Below are 10,163 nucleotides of genomic sequence, written 5' to 3' on the forward strand. Positions count from 1 at the left end.
GATGACTCGCCTATAAATCAATAAAATCTGGCCTTTGGTGTATCGAGACTTCAGGAAATGCAAGTTAACCTTAATTTATCTTTTTGCCCTTTTTTTCTCAGAACTTACTTCTGTTGGGTGGAGGAACAGCCCGGACGGGTTTTTTGACTGGGGTCGAGGACACGCTCCGGATCAGATGATACCACCCTAGACTGTCTGCTCAGACCCTCTGACCTACAGCAGGTACACGTTCAGAGGCCAGTCCTTAATGCATGTGTGCTCCTACAGTCGAGCTTCGGCGTGTGCCAGGAGCAGAGGAAGGTCCTGGTGGAAACCGAGCCTTTTACCCGGCGTGTGTGTTTTCATCTTTTGGACCGCATCCATACGGGTCGCATATTTCACTCTCAGACTCATCTGCACTCCTGATTGGCTTTCAGGATCAATATACTTTATGTACGGTTAAAATTTAATTTAATTACTGGTAGTTTCTACCATTTTTAATTCCAAACCATTTATGGTACAAATACCATAATTAAATACAAAGTGTATTTAACTGTGAATATATATATATATATATAATATATATATATATATATATATATATATATATATATATATATATATATATATATATATATATATATATAATATATACACAAATAAATATAGATCAAGAGGAAGATGGATGATCACAAGCCATCAAACCAACAAGCTGAACTGCTTGATTTTTTGCACCAGGAGTAAAGCAGCATAAAGTTATCCAAAAGCAGTGTGTAAGACTGGTGGAGGAGAACATGATGCCAAGATGCATGAAAAAACTGTGATTTAAAACTACCAGGGTTATTCCACCAAATATTGATTATTTCTGAACTCTTAAAACTTAATGAATATGAACTTGTTTGTTTTCTTTGCATTATTTGAGGTCTGAAAGATCTGTGTTTTTTTTTTGTTATTTCAGACATTTCTCATTTTCTGCAAATAAATGCTCTAAATGACAATATTTTTATTTGGAATTTGGGAGAAATGTTGTCTGTCTTTACTCAAACATAATCAGAGATCAGAATCAGAGAAACTGATTCAGAATTTTTTCCAGAGCTGTATTTTTCAGAAAAATAAAATGCTTAAAATATTAAGAAAAATAATGCAGTGCAATCCATCATTCTGAGGGTTGTAGTGGTAGGTGTCTCACCTTCATAGCTTTTATGGATGCACAAAATATGCTGCAATACGTTAAATTACTTTACTTTACATTTAGCCAGAGGTGGAAAAAGTACAGAAAATTTTTAATTAAGAAAAAGTACCTTTACTTTGCTAAAATTCTTCTCAAGTAAAAGTAAAAGTACCCGTCTAAGAATCTACTCGAGTAAAAGTAAAAAAGTACTCAATTTAAAATGTACATAGTTACTTTTAATTATTTGATGCCAATTATTTAATTATTAATTCAGACAATTGTTTTTTCTCCCAGCATTTTATATTTTACTCAGTAACGGGGAGTTTTCCAATGTAGCAAAGTAAATTACTTGTGTCAAAATGTACTTGAGTAAAAGTAAAATTACCTATTTTAAAAACTACTTTACAAATTACAAATTACTCATTAAATCTACTCAATTACAGTAACTTGACTAAATGTAATTAATTACTTTCCACGTCTCCATTTAGAAGATACTTTTATCCAAAACCACTTTTACATGATTTTTCTGTCATGAATAAGGCTTTTACTCTTATAATATTACATTAGATTTAAATAATACATTAATAAAACTTTAAGATTTATTTTGTTGCAGTGGTACGTTCCCCAAAAAAAGTTTTGTCATATCTCTAAGTTGGTGTTATCACAAAAATACCCTGAAATAATGTGATATTATGTTAGGACATATCGCCCAGCCCTACTTTTAGTACTTTTCCACCACTTTGTATTAAAACATACTGTATTAAAGCAACTTTCTGTACATTTCACAACAGCTGTAGTAAGAAAAATAAATAAAATATATGTTTTTTAACAGTCACAGACATTAACTGTTGGGCTAGGTCTGACTACACTGCAGCATACACATCAAATCAGCCTTTCCCAGTAAATTCATTTCCTCCAGATCCCTCACTCCCAACGTAAAAACCATCCTGCCCGGCCAAGAAAGAAAAAAGAGAAATCTGAGTTTCGCTCCAGAAAGGAAGCAGGCTTTTCTTCTCCTCCTGTTTAACTTCTGTTCTCCAGCGCAGGACTCTGGAATAGAACTTATTTAAAACATTTTGGAAAACCATTTGTGTGCCTTTTGTTGTCTTCATCAATCATTTTTTGTCCTGCGCCAGAATGTGCTGTAAGCTGCTTTCCCCGAGAGCCTGCGTAAAAACCACATTTTAACGGTGGTGGTGTATAATAGACGCCTGTGTCAGCTCTCCGCCGCTGAAGCGCCCCACGCTAGATGGAAAATTAGACATATACTGCTGCACAATAAATCTTATTGTAATTCACAAAGCTTGCATTACAAATCTTTGGCCCGGAGAGAGGGCTTGGCATTGTGCGTGAGCTCCTGTGTTTTTTTTTTTTTTTTTTTTTTTTTTTTTTTTTTTTTTGGCGCTCGGATTTTGAGAGCACGTAGACGGGCTGGCCTGGTGACATTTTAATCTCATAGAAGAGACAATAACTCTCATTTCTCTCATTCCCTCATTTCCCCCACTTCCTCTAGTCCTGCTCTTTAATTCACTGTGCTGCATCGCGGTAAAGCTGCACAATATATCCCTTCAGCATCGCCATTGCTATTCCTGTTACTATAACTGTGTTTTAATGGTTGCTATTTTAGCGATCTATAGCACACCGTTCAATTGTGCACATCGTGCAAAGCAAAAGGCATGTACTAATTATGTAAGTTAATCATGGGCGTGGTTAATTTTGAGTTTAGCATCAAACAAACCAATCAGTGTGCAATCAGTTGTCATTCCCTTTAAGAGGCAGGTGAGCTTTGACTTTGGCGCATTGAAATATTAACAGTGCAGTGCTTTAGTGCGCCTCAGCAGAGGATACTGACCTGCTCATTCATGCTTTGAAGGTACGCTATATGTACCAAATTGAAAACCTCTGGAATATAATCAAGAGGAAGATGGATGATCACAAGCCATCAAACCACCAAACTGAACTGCTTCAATGAATTTCTGCACCAGGAGTAAAGCAGCATAAAGTTATCCAAAAGCAGTGTGTAAGACTGGTGGAGGAAGAGAACATTATGCCAAGATGCATAAAAAAATGTGATTAAAAACCACCAGGGTTATTCCACCAAATATTGACTTCTGAACTCTTAAAACTTCATAATAATCTCCAAACCGTCACTGATTGGTGGAAACTTCACACTAGACCTCGAGCAGTTTGGACTGTGAGTCTCTCCACTCTTCCTCCAGACTCTGCTCCCTTCATTTCCAAGTCATGTCATGTCATCTGCTGGTGTTGATCCACTGTGTTTTATTTTCAAGTCTAAAGTCAGTGCAGTTTTGTTTTTTGCCACAAAATCTTACAGCACTTCATGCTTCCCCTCTGCTGACTGCAACTTTTACGGAGATGGATTTCATTTTCCAGCAGGACTTGGCACACTGCCCACTCTGCTCCAAAAGTAACAATTGGTCCTATATAATATAATATTCTTATTTTCTGAGACACTGATTTTTGGGTTTTTAAAATTGGCTTCAAGCCATAATCATCTAGAATAAAAGCTTAATAATAAGAAAAAACGCTTTAAATACCCTTTAGTTAATTGGGGTAATTCTTCGTAAGTGGGAAGAGAGAAAGATGGATTTCAGCGTTTCTCTGTAAGTGGTGTGTTTGGACGAACTGTCGTTAGGAGTGTTAGTACAGAGACGTAGGTGTTTGGGCAGCGAATAATAATTAATTCAGTGTTTCTCACAGAGGCGATGGTGCTGTTATTTGGTGGCGCTGATGACTAAACATTGGTAGGGTCAGGGAGGGGGCTGTCTGGAACAATATTTTACTGTTTTAGAGCCGCTGTCTCCTCCCGAGCCGGGCTGGAGCTCTTGCCACTGAGTCCAGTGAATCAGTCAGGGAGTGCCGGCTCCCCGAGCCCAGCTGCTATTTATCTGATTTTCTCATTAGGCTTGACTCATGACTTTATTGTGCAGCTTTTGGCACGGCTCTTCATACGGCTTGAGAGGCATTGCACTCTCCAGTCGTTTAGAGGCGCAGGTAACGGCTTTATTTATTTTATTTTTGGGGCTTTTAGCATTTGGTTTAGAGTTATAAATGGATGAATGGCATTTTTTGATCTGGGACAGTTCATTATTGAAATTCCTTCAATAATATAAATAAGCCACGAGGCTGTTGGTCATGTTTGGACCTATTTTTGGAGCGATTTGAAGAGGATTCGTCCTCGAGAGCACTTGTGCGCCGTGTACAGTGTGCAGAATGAATGAGCTCACATTCAGACATATCGTAGGTAAATGCATCATGCCCTAAAAAATGCAACATGGCCTAAACAGATTTAAAGCTTCACACACAAACACACAATAAAAAAAAGGCTTTGCAGAGAAAATACAGATTTACGTAAATGAAAAACGTCATTCCTTCAAACTTCCAGCGACGCTTTGAAAAAAAAATTAGCTCCCGCAAGTGTGGCGGAGCGGCGCTACAACTTTGGACGGGTTGCAGCCTCCAGATAGCAGACATGCATACATATGTAAAGGTGGCTCCGGCCCAGAGCCATTTTTAATCCTTGGAGGTGAAGGACTTAAGGAATCTTGCTAATTTCACAGATGGTTTAAAATAGATTAGTGTGGAGTCCCAGCACTCCGAGATGTGCGGGCCCACCAGGCTCCCGCCGCCTTTGCCAAAACTCTTCTTCCCCGACTCGGAAGTGCCTTCCAAAAGTCCAGCAAGGTTAAACACAAACTTCTGCCGTTCTTAGCCCGTCCCTAATTTGTGATACTTCACCTCTACTGTCTAGCTCCCTGTGTGGGACACTGATCAGCTGGTGCGTGATTGATAAACACACACACACACACACACACACACACACACACACACACACACACACACACACACACAACACCCCAACACACACATACACACACATATACACTATTCCTGTTATTTTGAATGTTAGCGATCAATCAAGATGCAACTTGGTCTCTTTTTGACTTTATCTGACAGTTCTGTATCATTATGATCGGTGAAATCAATGCGGAGAGACAAAAATACTTTAAACTGAAGGTCAGAAACATATTTTTTAAATCACTGATAAAATCTCATAAAAACCTCCTGAACAGTTCGTAGCGCTTGTCTCAATAATGCCCCCCAAAAAAGATTTTTTTAGCTTGTTTTGGCAACTGCACCTGCGCAGATCTCCACATCGAGTGAGCAGGGTTTCCCATTAAAACACTAGCAAGCTAATCGGCTCTTTTTGCTAAGTGGTGTCATCGAACATGTATCTGAATATTTGTTCTCACTAATGCATTTAATAATTGGTCAATTTTTATTTTAACGAACAAATAATTGTACACATTTATATATCAATTAAACAAAATATCAATCAAACAACAACCAAACTACAGCCAAACTAATAAGTTATATCCAAACTAACAAATTATCTCCAAATGACTACTAAAGTACAGCCAAACTTACAAACTACAGCCAGATGATAACCAAACTACAGGCAAACTTACAAACTACAGCTAAAATGACAAATAAAAACCATTAAAACATTAAACCTACAGGCAAGCTAACAAACTACAGCCAGATGACAACCAAACTACAGGCAAACTAATAAACTACATCCAAAATTACAAATTACATCCATACGACAAATAAACTACAGCCAAACTAACAAACTACAGTGAAACAACAACTAAACTACAGCCAGATTAACAAACTACAGCCAAACTAACAAACTACAGATAAACAACAAAAAACAACCAGGCTTCAGCCAAACTAACAAACTACAGCCAAATTAACGAATTACAGGCAAACGACAAAAAACAACCAAGCTGCAGCCAAACTAATAAACTACAGCCAAACGACAAACTAACAAACTGCAGCCAGACTAAAAAACTAAAAACTACAGCCAAACAACAAACAAATTTAAGCCAAATTACAAACAAACTACAGTCAAACTAACCAACTACATCCAAACAACAACTTAACTACAGGTAAACTAACAAACTACTGTACCTTCAAACGACTACTGAAGTACAGCCAAACTAACAAACTACAGCTAAATGACAACCAACCTACAGGCAAACTAATAAACTACAGTCAAACAGCAACGAAACTACAGGCAAGGTAATAAACTACAGTCAAACTAACAAACTACATTCAAACGACAACCAAACCAAATGCAAGCTAACAAAATAGAGCAAACTAGCAAACTACATCCAAACTAACATACTATATCCAAACATACACACTGCATGCAAACTAATAAACTACATCCAAATGACAACACTAACAAACTACATTCAAGCGACAACCAAACTACCGCCAAATTAACAAACTACAAACAAACTACAGCCAAATGACAAACATCAACCAAGCTAGAGCCAAATTTACAAACTACAGACAAACTATTAAACGTTAAGAGCTTAATATCTCATGCAGTGTGATCTACTAATAATGGTTAACGCCACCTTGAGCTCAATAAGCTCATTCACGTTGATTTTAGTAGTTTGTTGAAAGGTCATATTTGTATTATTTGTTCTCGGTTGTCAGTTTCTGTGTGTTTTGTATCCAGTAGCTTTTCAGATAATGGAAAATCGGCCTAGAGAATCTTTGAACTCTTGATGAGATCTTTCGTTTTCAGTCCAAACAATGACTTTTAGCACAAAAGCTGCTTCTCAGCGTGGAGCGAGAGCTCAGAACCGCTGGCTCAGAAGGCCATCTTTAATTGTTTAACTTCTCCGTCACCCCATCAATCGCTCGCTGTACCGAGGGAGGAAGCCAAGCCACCGAGAGGAGGAGGAAGAGGAGGAGGAGGAGGAGGAGGAGGAAGAGGGGGTGAATAGAACAGTGAAGGAGGAGACGGGCGGCGGCGGCGTGGTGGTGGAGAGCGGAGAAGGCCAAGCCCGCTGACAGAGCCATCGCAGGCCCACCGAGTCCAGACACAACTCTGGAGCAGCTGAAAGAGCCCAGCTTGGAGTTAATGCGGGAACACAATAGGCCCGAGTGAAAAACTCAACATGTTTTTGTTGAACTTGTCATTCGGCGGTGCATAGCTGCGAAAAAAGCCTAGGAACCATCTGAATGTTATTTGTGCTCTTCTAATGCACCATATTTAGGTCAGCTTTCACATGGCTTTTGTTGGAGAGCCGCTGACAATGGAAAGGACTCTCCGCGAGTGACATGCGGACCGGCTCCGTCCAAACCCTCTTGGACCTGCCCCATCTCCAGTGACTCTCCAAAAAGCTGACCTCATGCCTCCACGGGATGCTATTAATCAGACGCTGCTGACAGCCATCGCCGAGGACTTCACAGTAAACAGCCTGTTTCAGAGGGACGAGGGTGGAAATGTGGAGCGATGCGTCATATAAAGACCCGAGATAAAGGAGTGAGGAAAGGGCTGGGCGATATATCTATATATCGCTAACATCGGTACATACAGCTCGAGTTTCTTTTATTTTGCCAAATTAAAAAAACCTCTGGAATATAATCAAGAGGAAGATGGATTATCACAAGCCATCAAACCACCAAACTGAACTGCGTGAATTAATTTTTGTAGCATAATGTTATCCAAAAGCAGTGTGTAAGACTGGTGGAGAAGGAGAACATGATGCCAAGATGCATGAACAAAAAAACCTGTGATTAAAAACCAGGGTTATTCCACCCAATATTGATTTCTGACCTCTTTGTTTTCTTTGCATTATTTAAGGTCTGAAAGCTTTATATATTTTTTGCTATTTCAGCCATTTCTCATTTTCTGCAAATAAATGCTCTAAATGAAAATATAATATATATTTATATATATATTTACGTGGAATTTAGGAGAAATGTAGTCCATAGTTTATAGAATAAAACAACAATGTTCATTTTACTTAAACATAAACATATAAATAGCAAAATCAGATAAAAACTGATTTAGGAACTGAAGTGGTCTCTTAATTTCTTTTACAGAGCTGTATATTCAAAACAGTCTTACTACAAAACAACAGTGACAGTGTTAAATTAACTCTTTAAGAGTTAACTCTATGTAACTAACAACTCTCTAAAACAACTCTCTAAAAAATGTTAATAATTTTTTTTATAATTATGTTTTTTTTGTATATATTATGAACTTTTCCCAAAACTATATAATTCTACTATTGGATCTACTATTGAATAAAATTGTGTTAATGACACTGCAAAATTATTAAATTTTACTATACTGCAAAAATTCATTAGAGCCTCATATAAATCCTTATGAATTTTTGCCTTAAAAATCTAGCAATCGGATAAGCACATTTGTCTTTATAAGATTTTTTTTTTAAATAAGCTCATAAATCTCTAAATTTACTTTAAGTAAAACTTGCACTGCAAAAAAAATCCATTGGCAAAAACTAGACAAAATATATGTAAATTAAGACATATATGCTTATATATTAAGCAAAAAAAACCTGCCAAACAGCTAATAAGCTGTCCTGCTCATTATATCCCATATATATATATATATATATATATATATATATATATATATATATATATATATATATATATATATATATATATATATGAATTAGAATATCCAAAATCAGTGTCTCAGAAAATTAGAATATTATATAAGACCAATTGGTACTTTTGACAGTGTTTGCAGTGTGCCAAGTCTTGCTGGAAAAGGAAATCCGCATCTCTATAAACGTTGTCAGTAGCAGAGGGAAGCATGAAGTGCTGTAAGATTTTCCGGAAAAACACAAAAAGCACAAAATTGACAATGCAAACAGAAATTCTGTGCTAATCTGCATTAGACAAAATAATGCGAATAAAGATAAATAAGCGCTGAATAAGAGAGGGGTTTGGTGTGTTGGTACGTCTGTGTGCTGCTGTATTTGGTGTTTATTAATATCATTAATATCTGAATGTGCCCCGGTGTGATTAGAGGGGTGGTAGGGAAGCCCCGGCGCTGTGTGCTGTGCGCTGAAGCTGAATCTCGGGAGTGTGATGTATATTTAGTGAGCTTTTCTCTTTTCATCCGTCACTGAAGACAGATTTGTATGTTCTGACTGAGATCCAGCAACATGTTGCGAGTTTCTAAGCGTGGTTGTTGCGCATATCCGTTTTGCTAAATGAACTTTTGAGGAATCCGCATCGGGCCATATTTCACAAAAATGTAATTTTACATACTGTTTCACATCATTGCATTTCCTGCGCGTATTTATCTCTCAAAGCATTTGACTGCATTTCTTTTGGGAAGAATGAATACGTAATGCAAATTTAAAAGCGCCCTGACTCCCTCTGCTTTTTTTTTCTCTTTTTTTTTTTGAGGAATTTAGCTAAATAAAGGTTGCGGAGCAGACCCGCGTTATTATCTCGAACCCATCACTCCGCTCCCTCATGCATGTGTCAATTACTCAGCCACACCTTTATGAATATGTAAATCTGCTCAGAATGCCTCATTAATTAGTAATTCATGCATTTTTCACCGCGCCGATACGTTTCCAATGGCGGATGATGACGAATTATCATTTGTTGTATGTGAGATATCCGTTTCTTTGGGTGAAGAGCTTATTTGGAAAATTGTGGAGTTTTGAAAGCAGAAGTGTATTTGTTGGCTTTGCCGTTTCCAGTGTTGCCGGCTTGCTGGAGTCTTTTGAATCTGTTTTAAAGTAGAGTAATAAAGATATATATCAATATATATATTTATCTATATATATCTGAGGGCTGTGCTTTCTGATCATCTGCTTAGTACAGTAATATAATAACATAATGCATGAAAATAATACAAAATCTCATACCAAACAACTCGGGTAATACAGCGATTAAGCATAACCGTAATTTCAGGCATATATTTAAATAGTTGTAGTTTTGTATCGGTTTCTCTGTATTCTTTATTATTGGTAGGCGCTTATTCTCAGCACTGCAGTGATTAGCACTGATTAGCATGGTGGTGGTGTACAAGGTGTTAGTTAATGTATCTCATTCTACTTTGATCTACTTTACCTACTCTACCTCCCCCCTAACCATACCAACCACCCTCTAACCATGCCAACCATCCCCTAACCAT

The sequence above is a fragment of the Astyanax mexicanus genome, chromosome 16 (assembly GCF_023375975.1).
Source record: "Astyanax mexicanus isolate ESR-SI-001 chromosome 16, AstMex3_surface, whole genome shotgun sequence".
Classification (NCBI taxonomy): Eukaryota; Metazoa; Chordata; class Actinopteri; order Characiformes; family Acestrorhamphidae; genus Astyanax; species Astyanax mexicanus.